Here is an 18,035-nt window from a genome sequence, read left to right on the forward strand (position 1 = left end):
ATTAACGTTCCATCTACTTGTTTATCACTCATTAACTCACCATTTCAAGACATTATCTCACTTTTTAAAAACTACTTCATAATTTAGTAATCTCCAGACACAAAAAATCCCACGAATAATAGTTAAGTACAAATATGGTATAAACATAATCATGCATTATAAAAATGCTTTGAGTCTGAGCAGCAGCGTCAGGATAGCACGAATTTAATTGAAATGACGTTATTCAGTGCCCAGCAAAAAGCGCATACTTTCAGCGCATTGTTCAAGGCTTCATCTACATCATGATGTGCATCAGTCCAAGAGTTCAGAGTCTATTTCAGAATAATGACCAACGTTGGTAAGTTCAGGTAAGTGTAGGAGGTAGGATGTGACACAGTGTCTCGAGTCCCATGTTTTGCATCCTTGACCCTAACCTCGCCGATCACTAACGTGGCGAGACACAACATGCCTCTGCAGCTCAGCTCGGGTCATGAAGGTCATAGAACAAAAGTGACACCTGAGCGGGCAATACCGGGTCCCTTTACCCGGTCCCGGGTTCTGAGTTTGCAGAGAAGTAGGGCGTCTCCGGTGTATAATGTCCATGTGGCGATTCAGAGCCCAGGGGCGCCGGAAGATCTGGCAGCAGTCCTCAATAGGACACCTGATGAAACCACCCTGGAGCTGTGGTAGGATGGGTGGAGGGAGACGTTGTAGAGTGTCAGGAGGAGGAGCAGCGGGAGCGGAGGAGTGCAGGTGGTCGGCTAAGGAGTAAATCAGTGAATGTGTGATAAGATTTGGGTGAGTTGAAGTTTAGTTAAGTTGTGCGATCAATGTTTTATTCTTTAGATCTTAACATATTATCATGGTAATCCGTATTAATTTTCCTTGATGGCATACATGATACAATTACATGTTCTTAAACCAGATTAGAGAAAACCGCCGTCACAATTTACTTAGAGGGAAAAAAGTTGTCTTAAAAATCGTGGCAAAAACACTGATTTTTTAAACAAACGGTTTGAACATCAACTTAAAGGAAAGTTTAAAACATTATCTTAAAGAAAAATTACAAAGCGTAAACTATAAAATTGAAGTGAGCATTTGGCCGGCGAATTTAAAATTGTTTATCAATTAAAATGTAACAAACAAGAGCGCTAAAACTGCTGGGCATTACATAATTGCTGTTAAGAGTTCGTTCACATACTACGTTATCACTTTCAGCCAATTTCTAACCCAAAACAACAAGATATTGTGTTGAAATCACACCAGCGTAATCATTTAGAAACCCCCTTTCTCCCCGTCATTGATTACGTAATCTGTGAAGGATCCCTTATTATTGTTTGTCTCTTCAGCCCATCCAAATGTCTGGGATCAAACTCCTCCGCATGCATCTTAGCCATATGTTCCTTCCTATTTCCAGACTGAGAGAATCTCTTCTCGCAATAGAGGCATTTGTAGGGTTTTAGTTTGAGATGCACCGCGTTCACGTGCCGCCAAACGTTAGTTTTTGCTTGGGAACCCCGGAAACGTTTGTTGCAGTATCCACAGCCGATACTGGCTACTAAAAGAAGTTTCATGAAAATCAACACTACGTTCACAATTCACATGTTAATGAAGTAACCAATAATAGCACAGAATCAGTGATGTTCAGGATTTTTATTTTTCTAGACCTCCAAAAATGGTATTTTTATAGCTCTTAAAGTTTGGCGGAAAATTGCTATTCGGCGGAATTTGGATGGAAAATTTAGTAATGAGCATGATTGAAATGACAATAAACTACTACGCTTTTAAAAACTATCGTTACCACTTTACTCTTATCGGTTAGCCAATAACTTATTATTAATTTAATAAGTAATATAATTGATCGCCAGCTTAATCAAAGACATGACAGCTATATATTTTACGTGTAAAATGTATATATACTCGGGGTTGGAGAGATTGTTTATACACCGGAGAATGAATAATAATACACATGAACGTATCAGCGAGGATCGTTAGAATTAAAGTTTATGACTTGTTGTTTCTTGAGTCCGACCAAATGTTCAGGATTGAATTCCGTCTGATGTTTCCTAGCCATGTGAGCCTTCCTGTTTCCAGATGTGGAGAATTTCTTCTCGCAATAGAGGCAGTTGTAGGGCTTGAGCTTGCGATGGACTCCGTTGATATGTCGCCAAACTTGAGTGTTAGCGTTGCTGCCACGGAAACTCTTGCCACATAACCCACAGCTTACTGTGCCTGCTTTGAGATTCAAGTTAAGGATCACCACAAAGTTGTGGCCGTTATTTATTTGTTATTATCAGGGTGAAGTCTGTGCGCATCAAGATTATCTGTAAGCCAGTAAACAATAGGGTTAAATAACTTGTACACATATTTAAACAACATTAACAGCTGCTTTGCAAAACATAAACTAAACACTCAGAGCCGAGAACAATATAAAACATAAAATTTCTTCCAAGAAATATAAAAACAAAAAAAGTCCATCAGGAAAAAGTCTTCAAGTTTTCTAACTCCAAACACTTCTCATCTTCCTCATCAATCTCAGCAGTTTGGTCAGAACTCACTGCGGCTTGTTCTGATGACTAATGTCTTGATAACGATTGATAACATTAAGTTTAGTCAGCCGTGGAGAAGGATCGAACTGAGGATGTCTCTTCAGGATGTGCTGTCTCCTGCTACCAGACTGAGTGAAGTTCTTCTCACAGTACGGACAGTCATAAGGTTTGAGCTTGAGGTGGACGGAGTTTATATGTCTCCACAGCCGTGTCCGGGTACTGGGTCCAGAGAATGATTTGCCGCAGTGCTCACAGACACCTACGGGAGGAGAGCTGGTGAGCAAGGAAATATTGTGTCGCTTAAAGATAAATTCACAAACAAGTTGATGCGACTTAAAGGCGGACTAATATTAATTTGAAGCCTCATTTTGATGGCCATTGCTTGGGCGAGGACCTGGTATATATTGGATATTTATTATTCGCGGTGCGGACTTATAATAGAACTTAATTTGCTGCAGATTTGTCTACCTCAGTCCCACTGGTAACTCAACTCAACAAAAGAAGTATTTTAACACCCTAGTGGATATCAACCGCCTACAAAGTACAAGAGCCCAAATTCTATAGCCATATCCGATTTAATCGATTATCCACTGGATTTGTCTTTAAATGAGATCTGTATAGCCGCCGAGCTGTGATCGGAGCAGTACTGTGGGTAGCATTGCACGTGGGTAGGATTGCACATGGGTAGCATTGCACGTGGGTAGCATTGCACATGGGTAGCATTGCACGTGGGTAGCATTGCACGTGGGTAGCCGTGTTACATACTCGCTATAAGAACTATAGTGCCCGTGATAACTTGCAGGTACTGTACAATGCTTATTCACTATTCAGATTGCTCAGATTGATGTACTGCTGTGACAAGCTGATCAGTGACGGAGCTAACTGTTATTATTAGATTATTGCATTTATTATTGCATAAGCCTCGTGACCGTGGCGAATTGATTGGTGAGCTGTTGAAATATGAGGTGAGCTTCGAATTGTGATGCCAGAATTAAATTAATTGTGCGAAAAGAAATAAAATACAATTTTCTCTTTAAAATAAGGTTAAAATTTAAAATAATTTACTGCGTTTGACGCAAAAGTAAACAAATAGGGAAAAAAAAAACAACTCAATAATATTTTCGGTAAACTAATTAATCAAACCACGCTTATCTTTAAAATATATTCCTATTATTTTCTGTCCAAACAAGTTTATAAAGATTAAAAACTATCCAATAATATCAAAAATTAAACTTAATAAACTTGTGTTTCTTCACTCTCTTCAGATCCTCCTCATTGAACTGGGTAGGATGACTCCTCATCATGTGCCCCCTCCGTGAACTAGCCACACTGAAGGAACGGTCACAATAGAGACACTTGTAGGGTTTCAGTTTCAGGTGGACTGCGTTTATGTGACGCCACACTTGGGAGGTACCGTTAGCGCCGTTGAATATCTTCCCGCAGTACTGGCAAACTGGAACGAGGTTAAACTTAAATTTCTTATTTTTTGTAATTGTAATGAGAGGTTTTGTGACTTTATTTTTGGAAGTTATTTTCTTAAATTTTATAATTGTAATTTGTTCCAGAAATTTGCCAAAACTAAAAGGTTGATTAGGGCTCGAGAGGGAAATCTCATTTCACATTTGGAAATAACCGTATTCAGATCTTTAATTTAATCAAGTAAAACAGTCTATTAATAAGGGCATATTAAATTTAAACAAAATACTATCAGCAAAACACCTTTCAGTTACTCAACAGTTTAAATAAAGTCATTAAATATCTTTGAGAGTTGTTGGTTAAAAGTTCACTTATTTTGCCCCACGGAAACAGACGCCCCGGCGAGTGTGTGCACGTGCATTGCTCTCATCTTTAAACCCCTTTCCACAGAACTGACACTTGAATGGTCTAAGATCCACCCCCTCCGCATTGGGTTGCAGCTCACACACTTTAGAGTGCCTGTTCCTGTTTCCCCCGCAGCTAAATTGCCTGCCGCAATACTTGCACAGGAGCCCTTCTCGGGTCGTTCTTGCGTATTTAGCAACCGCTTCAGCTTCGGTTAAACCCATGTATTCAGCTGAAGTCATTTTATCAGGTAGGGTCTTCCAAAGGGCATTGGGGATTGCTGCGTTTTTGTTTACTACAATTGGTTGAGTGTAGCTGGTACGTTCAGTCTGAGACACTATGCTACCGAGCGCTTGTACTCTGGGTCTGCTGACTGAAAGGTCACGTGATATTGTGCTGACTGAAAGGTCACGTGATATTGTGCTGACTGAAAGGTATCGAATGTGTAGTCAGATTACTCATTACACAGACTACTAGTCTCATAGTCTGGTGAGAGTGTGACTGTGAGCAATGGGAATTTGAACATTGTACTTTATTTAGGCTGAATCAACTATTGATGTATTTCTTGATTGTAGCAGTATGGTCCAATCATGGATAAGGGTAGTGGTTACAAGCCAAACGATAATCTAATTGTGGTCAACTTTTGTACAGGTTCGGTGGCTTCAAATACACATGGAAATTGCGCTGCTAAAATGGTGCAAGTTTAACAACTTTGACTGTACTAGGTAAAATTAAATAATAAAAGTAAATTGGCGAAAAATCAGACAGTAAAATAATGATAAAATAACATTTTCAAGAGCCAACTCTAAATAAACATGCGGCTGTCGGTCTAATCTATCTCAACAACACCAGAACAAAATGGTGAACCAGTACTTCCATTTCTTTACTATTTCACAAGATCGTCCAGAGGCTTGCCTAAATATGTTTCCTCCGAGTATGCGATCTACGGTTACTCTCATCATTGAACCTCAATCCACAAATACCACACTGATAAGGGTACAAGTCAACCTCAGCCACGTTGGGCTGATGAAAGCAGATCTTGGAGTGCCGCTTCATGTTGCCATAGGTACTGAAACTCTTCCTGCAATGACAGCAAAGATGGGGGCCAGGAGGGCGGAGTGTGTGTGGGACAAGGAGCCAAGAGGGGGAGCTGGCCTGGTCTGAAATTGAGGATTTGCAGTGTGAAAATAATTAAGACATCTGTTGCAAATCAGATATCTCTGCGAGATCTGGAATGAGTGGTCAAGGAATCATTGTGGTCAATACTGGCGATCAAAGGTAGATTTCATATCATTAGGCCTTTTAATGATACGATAATAAATAGTGGTTAAGCATAATATACTCGCTATTCAATGTGTAAATAAGAAGTGAGTTAAATAATTATTCATCTTGATCATTAAGCAACAAATATTAACAGGGTGAGTCATTATTCAAGAAAGACCTTGAACAACATCTTGAAGTTAGACGATAAACGAGAAAGATATAAAATAAGAAAGACATGAGAAAAATCCGTTTGTTTTTTCCATTCTACACTTAAATGTTTTGAGCTAATAAAAAAAATTGTTTCTTGAACTATCAATGCTATAACCCCAACAGATTAGCTCCTATCAGATCGATCAAACTTCAACATTCTACAGCTTCTCTTGACATGTCTGTCCCGGTTACTCCTGTCATTGAAGTTTTGTCCACAGAAGTTACAGAAATAAGCAGGTCTGTGAACTGTTCCTGATTTGTCACATATCTTGGCGTGTCTGGTCCTGTTCCCGGCATTGGAAAAGCTCTTGTTACAGAAGTAACAGTCGTAGGTTTTGTTTAGAAATCGGGTCACTGAAAGAAATTGGTAAAATTATCAGGGATCGGATGGTCATTTGAGGTTTGGACCTATTTCAATATCGCATCGGATATGAACATTACAATAAAGATTGCTCGGCTATTCATACATCACTAATATGAGGTCAGTAATGGGGTATCCCCTGTGCCTACAGCAGAACAAACAAACAAAAACAAAAACATTAACATAACCTAGCAGAAAATATTATTTTAAATATTCACCATCTCAGGACCCATTAAAAAGGAGAGCCCTCCTGCCACTAGAAAGGAGAGCCCTCGTGACGTCACGTGAGGGAGTGTGACGTCACACTCCCTCACGTGACGTCACACTCCCTCTCACAATTATCCACACAGCTCTTCTCATGTCTCCTCCGCTGACTCCCATCCCTAAACCTCCTAGTGCAGTGCTGACACTTATACGGAGTAAGATCCAACCCAGCAACTTTAGGTTGACTAAAACACACCCTGCTATGTCTCCGCTGGTTCCCTGTGGAGCTAAAGGAGCGAGGACAGTAGGGACAGGAGTATCGGGTCACCTCCGAATGGTGGGTGTCCATGTGGAACTGGAGGGACTCTTCCGGGATGAAGCAGCCGCAGACGTAGCAGTTGAGTCGCCGGAGACTCTGTGGTGCCTCTGAAAGGAACATGGTGACGGGGTGACGCAATTAGGAAGTGCTCTTGGAGATACATTTAATGTATTTCTTGGCCGTAATATTTCATGTGAAATGATTTGTCAGATGATGGAATAAATCAGTTGAAACTTAAATGCGGGTGAAGGTTTTTTGGTTCTGATATGTTTCCAACAAACTTAGCTCTTGCAGGTTTAAATCATTTGCTCTGGTAGCTCTTCAGCTCATTAAGTTATGAAGATCATATGTTCATAGGACCGCCTTTTAATGTTTGACCTTACGTGAAAAACATTTCAAATTTCCTTTTGGTACTTTAATTTTCATTACTATTACTGTAATAACAAAGGACACTCTGTTTATTAAGTAATTGATCAAATTGTAAAAGATACAGTATAAATGTACACTTACAGTGTTTCACGTTGTATGAATCGAATAGAGGATAAGGTAATACGTTTTTTTATTGAAATCTTTCAAATCAGTCAATTACATACAAGTTTACACAATGAATTAGTTAAATATAATATTGTCCTCTAAGCATGGATTGTCAAAGTTGAAATTGTCTCGGACAAAATGTATGTAACCAAAGGACCTGAGGGTCACCAAAACACAGATATTGAGTGCAAATGCAGCTCCTGCACAAGCATGGGCCCTTATAAAATTGTAATAAGTTACTTTAAACAAAATCACACACCCATTCAATCAATTCATAAAATATTGTGCTGTGAGATGAAATTGAGAAATATGTGAATGCAGACAGCAAGAATAGATAATCTTGAATAAACTATTTTACGGATTTGTTTCTATTGAATAGTCAAGTTCAGAGTCCGAATCCACCGGGATAATTTTCCCCCACATGTAAGTGGAAAGTTTACTTTTAAAATCAGTGATACTCTCTATCTCACGGATATCTAGAGGAATGTGATTCCACTTAGTGTGGGTCCTATAGAAGAAATTCTTGGCAAAAGCGTTGGAGCTTGCTCGAGGTGAGATAGAGCTTACAAAACATAGAGAGTCCATGTGACTATTTCTGAGCCTTGAGTGGCCTTGAAATGGTTGCAAATATGAGGGTAAAGTGACAGGTATATGTTGCTTCACAATTTTGAAGAAGAAGATGAGATCCAAGAAGTCAAAGCGGTCTTCAATCGGCATAATCTTCAGCTGTCTGCATTTTTGAATGTATGTGGATGGTGGATAACTCATATACTCCTCGTGAAGAATCCACTTAATAGCACGCTTTTGGAGGCCCTCCAGCTTGCTTATCTGGGATTTTGTGACTGGTCTCCATATAACCGAGCAATGCTCAAATAGGCTCCTCACTAAAGTGAGATACAGTACTCTACGACGATTTACGTCTTGGACAAAATAACAATTTCTTCTCGCCATGCCTAATTTTTGGTTTGCCTTAGAAAGGACTTTGGAGCACTGATCTTTCCAATCGAGATTTGATGTCACAATTACACCCAGATCCTTTTCATGATCAACATAGTCAAGTGTGATTCTTCCCATGGAGTATACAAAGTTAAAGAGTGGTAGGACACTAAGGAGGGAAACTGTTTCGGATATCCTTCCTGCGACGGTGAGGACCTTACATTTGTCGGGATGAAATCTCATTTTATTAGAAAGTGACCAGTCATGGAGATAATCAATGTCCTTCTGCAGTCGCAGGATATCAGACTCCGAAACAATCTTACGCCAAATTTTAGTATCATCGGCATACAGTGACAGTTGTGTGCCTGGTGAAATCCCCACTGATATATCATCAATGAACATAATGAACAGCAATGGTCCCAAAATTGACCCTTGAGGTACACCAGACTGGGCGTTTCTCATAGAAGAAAACTTGCCACTTATCAAGACCTGTTGTTGCCTGTCTCTTAGATAATCAGTGATGAATTTCAGTAGCCTCCCATCAATACCAAATTTGCTCTTTAGCTTAAATAATATAAGATCATGGTTAACCGAGTCAAATGCTTTGGCAAAATCAAAGTAGACTACATCTGTTCTCATATTTTCATTCAGTGAGAGCGCTAGGCTGTCGCACAGTCCGACAAGATTAGTTGCACAAGATCTCTCAGCTCGGAAACCATGCTGTTTGTCATTGATCATGCCATTAGTAAGTGCCAATAACTCATCTCTTATTATGCGTTCAAGAACTTTTGTGATTAAGCATGTAAGAGAAATTGGCCTATAATTTGAAACCTCATGTTTATCCCCTTTCTTGAATATTGGTACAATGTGCCCCAGTTTCCACTCCCTTGGTAGTGTCCCAATGTTGTAGCATGAATGAAAAAGTATTGATATAGGGTATGCGAGCCCAACCGCACAGTTTTTCAAAAGTTTCCCATGGATACCATCAGGTCCATAAGCTTTATTTGCATTAATATTGGAAAGGGTTTTGCGAACCCTTCTGTGGTCAAATTCAATATCAAAGCGCCAATCATTAGAGTAATCTATATCTATGTCATAAGTTGATGCCTCAGAGAACTGCTCGAAGAAAAAGTCATTAAATAGGTTGGCCTGGTCTTCAGGGCAGTTACGGACAGTGCCTTTGTGGCTTACAAACTCAGGGATACGCTGACTAGCTGTCTTCGATTTGACATAGGACCAAAATTTTTTTGTTATTAAAGCACTATCATCAGATTCATTTAATGTTTCCCTCATTTTTTGAGCAACCACATTTTTGAAATTTTTCCTAGCAAGGGAGAATGCAATTTCAGCTCTATCACTTTTATGCCTTTCTTTATGTAATCTCACTTTCTTACGCCATGCATCATAACACTCCGAGTCAAACCATGGATCTTGGCCATCAGTCTTGACAGAGCATTTTTTAACAAATTTATCTGTGACATTAAAAAGTTTGTCCTTAAATTTTTTCCATCCAATTTCAGGTTCTGTGCCATTGAGCAATGCATCCCAATTCGTGTGTCGGAGTTCATGGTTTAGCCTCTCCCAGTTCACAGTCTTAAAGTTATAGCACATACGCCTGACTGGCTTCTTCCTACCAACTTTAACGTTGATCTTAAAATTGATGGGGAAGTGGTCAGACTTGCAAGCACTATCTCTCTCACCTACCATTAGGTCATTAATATTTGACACAGAGTTTGTGAGCAATAGGTCAAGCGTTTTGCCTTTGCAGTGGGTAGGTGTTAACACACATTGTTGAAGGCCTAGATCAACAAAAGATTCAACAAAAGATTGCTCAATAGGACAGGAGCTGGCCAGGGTAGACCAGGAAACTCCGGTCAGGTTAAAATCTCCTAGTATGAAGACTTTACTCAGTCCTCTTCTTCTAAGAAGAGTTTTCAAAGACTCAACAATTTTTTCATGATTTATAAATATTAAATTAATAGGAAATCAGTAGGAAAAATGTAAAACTGTAAATTGTTTTACATACAGAATATAAAACAAACAAATAAAGAAGGCCTTGTAAAATTTGACAACAATGAACATAAATAAGAAAATAGAGCAAGGAATTTAATAAATCAAGCCCTATTTAATCAAATAATCTATAAAATGTTTTTTAACACTGTCTGTAGTTAAAGGTTCATTTAATTTGGCCAACACAAAGTTATCAAAACTTTATCCAGGTCCAATTCACGTTCCACTACCCCCACCACCACCACCGCCGAGGCCACCACCACCACCACCACCACCAACACCACCACCACCACCACCACCACCACCACCGCTACCAAATCGTTTCCATTCATTCAACCTCTTGCAATACTTCTTAACGTGCCGGTTCCTGTTGCTCTCGTCGTTGAAGCTCTGGTTGCAGTAGGCACAGGGATAAGGCTTCATGTTGAGGTGTTTGGACATGGTATGGAGGAGAAACCTTTTGTTAGTGCGGAACCCTCGGTCACACCGCGTACAGAAGTAGTTATCTGAGAGGAAGGGAAATTAAATAATTGATAAAATAATTATTGTTTTGTATTTGACAAGCCGTGTGAACGTTAAAAGGTGTCTTAAGCTGAAAGTGCCCCTTTGAATAAAGAATGTCCTCTTAAAATACTTATTCGTGAGCAATTTTCAGGACTAATCGATGGAAGTGGTAAATACGATGTCCATTTGAGCGCATCATTGAGGATCAGAAAGTTTAGTTTCGGTTCAATTTCTTCTGATATTTGAAATCATTTCAATACTGCTATAAATTTGTTAACTTAATTTGACCAAAGGAAACTCTTTAATTAAACTAAGTAATAGTAGTAAACACTTGAATATCATACAAACATAGAACACATAATAAATCCCCTTTTGCCGGCTGAACAGCACAGCAGCATTGATAATGTGAATAAAACATTAAAACATTTAAACTAAATACCACACATAACAACCGTTTAATTAATATAGGATATTTAAATAAAGAGAATAATAAAACTCGGTGGTCCCATAGTGATAGAGAACAGTCAAAATTCATGAAGTGTTGTAGCTATGACGACTGAAAATGAGTCGAGAAACTGGACAACTTAATCTCAGATTCTGGGCCTGCCGCGTTTAGAAGGTCCCCCAATCAGTGCCCCACTACCTTGATCAGGATGGCCAGCATCAGAGTAACCACCTCCTCCTCCGCCAGCTCTCCCAACTACCACCACTCCTTCACCTACACTTGAACCAGATGACACCGGGAAACGGACACCACTTCCCAACACAGATGCTGTACCCTCAATTGGTCTATCCATCAAACTAGCAGCTACTTGATAGGGGTATCTGTTGACAAGATACCCCGCAGTAGGACCAGTGATAGTTCTCCGGCTCCCCCAAACCGGGGCAGGTTTCCTCCACTCGTACTGGGCAGCCCGGACGGGAACCTCGTGGTTATGTGCTGGCAAGGGCGACATCAACTTCCCGTCCTTTAGAGTTACACGAGCTTTACAGCCCTCCCTGAAGGAGCAGCACAGCCAGTATGAGACGTTGTGGCTACGTTTGCTGTTTGCTGCGAACCTGTACCCGGCTAGGATCAGGATACTTTTACCGGACTTCCGGCCCGGGACAAACCGGAGGAGGGAACCTGGGTTGAGAAGAGGGTGAGGTGGTGATTTGAGGGGTGGAAAGTGTGGTGATTAATGGTGATTAATGGTGATATCATTTAGAGCCAGGCAGAGAGAAATTCGTCAGACTCACGTCTGATTTTTGCAAATGCGTCCATTTAAAAATTCATAAAATTATAAACAATTATAAAGCTACTTATCATTTATGATTTAAACTAGTAGAGTCATTTAAATTAAACAGAGTACGTATTGAAAAACAAATAATGCCATAATCTAAAAACACATCACAGCTCCGCATCAAAAGTATCTATAGTCTCCATTCACTTTAGGAACCGTTGCCTCAGCTTCATCATAAGACACGTCTTCCTGTGTCTGCACAGGTTAAAAAGGTGAGGCCTCGTGACGTCACACTCCCTCACGTGACGCCACTATAGTCTCCATTCACTTAAGGAACCGTTTCCTCAGCTTCATAAGACAAGTCTTCCTGTGTCTGCACAGGTTAGCGGGCTGGTTGAAGGAGGCGGAACAGAGCGGACAAGTGTACGGTTTCAATCCGAGGTGGACGGCGTTGACGTGGACTTTGAGAGGGTGCTTGGAGTTGAACCCTTTGTTGCAGTATGGGCAGGGGTAGGGTTTGTCTGAAGCAGTGATTAATTAATTAGTTGACTAATTAATTAGGGTTTTTTCAGAAGCAGTAATGTGTGAAATAGCGTAGTTTGGCAGAAAGAAAATAATTAGTTCCGGTATTATGTTAGAGTATAGTGATTTATCGTAGGCTTAGGAAGCATATTATACAATCTTACATAACTTTGCTTTTGTGTTTTCCGCATAAAAAATGGTGTCGGTGACGTATGCTCATATAAATTTTAATAGCTCCGAACAACTTTTCAAGGAAATATTCATCACCAAAGCACATACTGGTACTGGTAGACCTAACGGACATGTCTAATTTTTCCGGCCATAATTATAATTAGCTTCAAATCGGAGCAAGATAAATTTCAGTACAATTATACAACTATCCTTGAGAAAACTCCGTATCAATACGCTAAAAACCTCATCTTCATCCGCTTCAACTACAGGGTTCTCCTCATCTCTACCAGTATACTATTACACGCACTAATTAGTCACTAATTATTAATTAGAAACTAATTAGTCACTAATTATTAATTAGTAACTAATTAGACACTTGTTCGTAGAGTTGATAGCATAGGAAGGTGTCCATTTTAATAACCCGGTTCATAAAAACCTCTAACATAACTCCGTAATCCGTATGTATCAATTTTAGAGTTAAGGACAGGTAAGAATATCGTCAGTTCTCGATACGACTACTTGATGCTCAGATAAAGATTGTGGAAATAGCTAATGAATTATCGATATATTGGTTATAACATACTGATAGGCTATATAGAAAAAGTCAAGGCAAAATAGGACTATCAGAAGAGTCTCAATAAGATACAATCCACACATTTACATTGTACAATGTATACTGTGAAATGTACACTGTACATTGTACAATGTACATTTGCAGTGGCGAGTTCTAAGTCAAAAGCCGATCTCGTGAAATAACATTTTCAGACCTAAAATCAGTGACGCCACACCACACGTACACAATCAGAACGTACAAGTTTTGTGGTACACAAATTCCAGCTTGATCTAATTATGATTAACACAGTCCTTCAGGTGCTTGATATCTAATTATCTAATTATGATTAACACAGTCCTTCAGGTGCCGGCTCCTATCAGCCGGTTGTTTAAAGGTTCTCTCACAGTTGAAACATTTGAACAGTCTGAGTTTAAAGTGCACGGCGTTCACGTGGGTTTTTAGAGCGTATCTCCACAAGAAGGACTTAGCACAAATGTGGCAAACGTGAAGTTTATAGCTATCGGCCACTTTGTTATCTGAAAAGACGAACTTTTGTTAAATATTTGGTACGTTTTACGCTAGGCCTAGAGCTTGACAATGATTGTAATTTCAATTGGATGGAAACATTGTCTCTTTTTCTCCACTCATTTTTTCACTATATATTGAATTTTCTAATTTAATTGGAGGAGCATAGATTGAAAACGATTAACCACAACTTATTAATGAGTATTGAAAGTAAAGTTTATTGACGATTCATAACTATCCTTCTAATCTTAAAACCTACAACCATACAAGTATAGCTGCATTATAGTTGAAAAGCAGGGAAAAAAACTGATTAAAATTAAACAATGAAAATAGATGCCATTTCAGCTTATTAAACTAATAATGAACACAGCATAAATATATCGTAGCACACTTCCTTCATAGGTACAAAACACAAGATTAGAGTACAGCATAGCAATATTTCTTTATCTGAGCAGCTCATACCGCAACTGCTCAAGTTTTGCGGAGGATTGACCAAAATCTGGAACTTGAAAAGCGAGCGAAATTGGAATTTGTAAGTCTACACTTCCAAAGTACAGAATTCCTCAAGTCACACTGTGAAACCGCTGCTTATGTCTTTTAAGATCTGCTTTTGTCCAACAAGACTGTCTACACTCATCACACATGTACGGCAGTATCCCCAAATGATGAGCTCGCTTGTGAGCCAAAGCCGAGTGGTTGTCCCTGAACCGCTGTTCACACATGTCACATTTTGCTGGCAGGATCTTCATGTCTACGGTTTTAACATGACGGTGCAGCAGGGAATTATTGGAGAACTTCCGGTGACAGATATGACAAACTGAAATTTAAGGTGTAATGATGGACCGATGGTGTTATACAGTAAAACCCCGATTTACCGCGCCCCGATATACAGTAAAACCTTGATTTACCGCGCCCCGATTTACTGCAAACCCCGATTTACCGCAAACCCCGATTTACCGCAGCTGTTTCCTTTCCCCCAAACTTCGCGGGGTTTTACTACCAGATATTGGGCTTATTAACTTCCTCATTCTTCTTAGAGACTCTAAATGATAATGTTTCACGTGCGAAAATACTTTACACGTAAGGACCGAAACTTTCCTTTTTAGGAATGGAAGTTAAAATAAACTATTTTGTCGGTTTAGTCATCAATCCAAAAAGCCAGAAGTTTTAAAACAATAATTTACCACTATCACTTTAAATTCTATTGGCCCTAAACTGTATGGAACACGGACCCAATAACTCACAATAAAGTGTGTATCAGTTAAAGTCTGATGTATAATACCCAGCAAGGGTTGCACTTGCAGATTTAACATGAATACGTGATATTGTAGCACAGTTGCTATATCTGTCCAATGCGTGATATTGTAGCACAGTTGCTATATCTGTCCAATGCGTGATATTGTAGCACAGTTGCTATATCTGTCCAAGGGATATCACCCTCATTTTTAACATCAACTTAATGAGATACTTGAAGTTTAATAAACGAAGAAAATGGTTAAACTGATTCTCTAGTAAAGTGTTTTCCTGCGTCATTTTCAGCACTATTAATTTACAGCGAGGATAGTGAAACAGTTCAGCACAAAGTCTTCGCCATTTTGCCATTATATCGCCGTCAATAGTTCAGAGAAAAAGCATTTTCCTCTCTCTCCTTATCCTTAGAGTGCACCCTCGTGAAATGTAACATCATCTCCTGGTTGTATCTGAACTTCTTCCCACACACGGGGCACCCCACAGGTAGGATCCTCAAGTGGATGGTCATGAGATGTCGTTTCAGGGACCCTCGTGAGTAGAACGACTTGTCACAGTATTCACACCTCACCTCGTTCTTGCGGTCCGGACCTTTCCGTTTCAGGTCCATGTGGACTTGTTTGAAGTGGGATGCCAGGTTGGATTTGGAGGCGAAGTTGAGGTTGCAGACTGTACAAGCTGAAAATTCATCGTTCAGTGATGTTAAAGAGGATTTGAGGGGCAAGCATTAGGGCTAATCGTGTGATTAAGACTTTCAAGTAATCATAATTTAAATTAATAGCCCAGAATCGCATTAGCAAAAAATTGAGTGAAGCGAACTTGAAATTTGAGTGAAGTCGTTGTTACTTTGTAAGATTGATTAAAACTTTATCCCATGGGATTTGGGAATAGCTACTCAAAGTTTGGTTAGGCCTCAATACTGTCCACATTCAACAAATTAAAATCCAAAAACATGCCTTTATAATGTAAGTTAAGCTGTCAAGGAACATAGGGCGCTACCATATAAAATCTCAATGAAAAGAAAAAAGAATAACCGTTCAACTATCATCACAAACCAATTGAGTAACGCACTTAAACTATAAGGACGAATATTTGACATTAACCAAAACTTTATCAAAGTCCATTTTCACTGAGTTCAAAAATGTCTTAAGATGGGATTGCTATCGCGCAATTTAACATTAACTTCGGCTAATTGACAACAATATCCCGCTTATAAACTACTGTCTCCAGTACTACAATCCGTCCTATTGTCTCCAGAGTCCGGCACTACACTTCATCCTATTGTCTCCAGAGTCCGGCATCACACTCCATTCTATTGACTCCAGAGTCCTGTACTACACTATTCTATTGTCTCCAGAGTCCAGCACTACACTTCATCCTATTGTCTCCAGAGTCCGGTACTACACTCCATCCTATTGTCTCCAGAGTCCAGCACTACATTCCATTCTATTGTCTCCAGAGTCCAGCACTACACTCCATCCTATTGTTTCCAGAGTCCAGCACTACACTTCATCCTATTGTCTCCAGAGTCCGGTACTACACTCCATCCTATTGTCTCCAGAGTCCAGCACTACATTCCATTCTATTGTCTCCAGAGTCCAGCACTACATTCCATCCTATTGTTTCCAGAGTCCAGCACTACACTTCATCCTATTGTCTCCAGAGTCCGTCACTACACTCCATCCTATTGTTTCCAGAGTCCAGCACTACACTTCATCCTATTGTCTCCAGAGTCCGGCACTACACTCCATCCTATTGTCTCCAGAGTCCAGCACTACACTCCATCGTATGTCATCCTATTGTCTCCAGAGTACGGCACTACACTCCATCATATTGTCTCCAGAGTCCGGCACTACATTCCATTCTATTGTCTCCAGAGTCCAGCACTACACTTCATCCTATTGTCTCCAGAGTACGGCACTACACTCAATCCTATTGTCTCCAGAGTCCAGCACTACACTTCATCCTATTGTCTCCAGAGTACGGCACTACACTCCATCATATTGTCTCCAGAGTCCGGCACTACATTCCATTCTATTGTCTCCAGAGTCCAGCACTACACTTCATCCTATTGTCTCCAGAGTACGGCACTACACTCAATCCTATTGTCTCCAGAGTCCGGCACTACATTCCATTCTATTGTCTCCAGAGTCCAGCACTACACTTCATCCTATTGTCTCCAGAGTACGGCACTACACTCAATCCTATTGTCTCCAGAGTCCGGCACTACACTCCATCCTATTGTCTCCAGAGTCCAGCACTACACTCCATCATATTGTCTCCAGAGTCCGGCACTACATTCCATTCTATTGTCTCCAGAGTCCAGCACTACACTTCATCCTATTGTCTCCAGAGTACGGCACTACACTCAATCCTATTGTCTCCAGAGTCCAGCACTACACTCCATCATATTGTCTCCAGAGTCCGGCACTACACTCAATCCTTCTTAACATGAATCCTCTTGTGCTCCCAGTAAGCGTGCTTGTCCCTGAATCTCATCCCACAGATGTCACATCTAACAGGCAGTATCCGCATGTGTACCGTCTTCACGTGCCGGATTACAGACTGCTTCGTGCTGAACTGACGTTGACAGTAATCGCAGACTGAAATGTCGGGGACTAAACCAAGAGTTATGTGAATTAATTGGTTGATGAGTCAGGATATGTGGTTAGGACTGTGAAATGAATGGTTGCCAGAGTAACGGAAGTTACCATCAACCATGGTAACAGAATTCATTAAATGAAGATTATGTGCTATGCAATATTGATGCAGATTGCAGTGTAGTGGTTTTATATTTTGCACTAAATTTGGCTTCTGTCAAATTACAAACTCCAAAGAACTAGTTATAAGTTTCCTTTTCTAACAAATAACATACCCTCACTTGCACTTGACTACATGTAAAACTAATCACACGACCCTAAAAATCAATATTAACATCAGACATATCATCCTTCTTTCTCTTTCACTTTCTATAGTGTTTCTTCTTGTGGTCCATAGCGGCATAGTTATCCCTGAACCTCATATTACAAAGATCACATTTAACAGGTAAGATCCTCATGTGTACTGTTTTGACGTGACGTAACATGTGGTGTCTTTTAGAGAA

The 18,035-nt window shown here is 39.9% G+C and overlaps 1 protein-coding gene across 1 annotated transcript in view; it reads right to left on the bottom strand.

The window, feature by feature from the left end:
• LOC134821613 (uncharacterized) overlaps nt 1-18,035 on the bottom strand; it is a 101,908-nt gene that overhangs the window by 13,291 nt on the left and 70,582 nt on the right. The window lies entirely within an intron of this gene.

The sequence above is a fragment of the Bolinopsis microptera genome, chromosome 10 (assembly GCF_026151205.1).
Source record: "Bolinopsis microptera isolate Bmic1 chromosome 10, MBARI_Bmic_1.0, whole genome shotgun sequence".
NCBI lineage: Eukaryota > Metazoa > Ctenophora > Tentaculata > Lobata > Bolinopsidae > Bolinopsis > Bolinopsis microptera.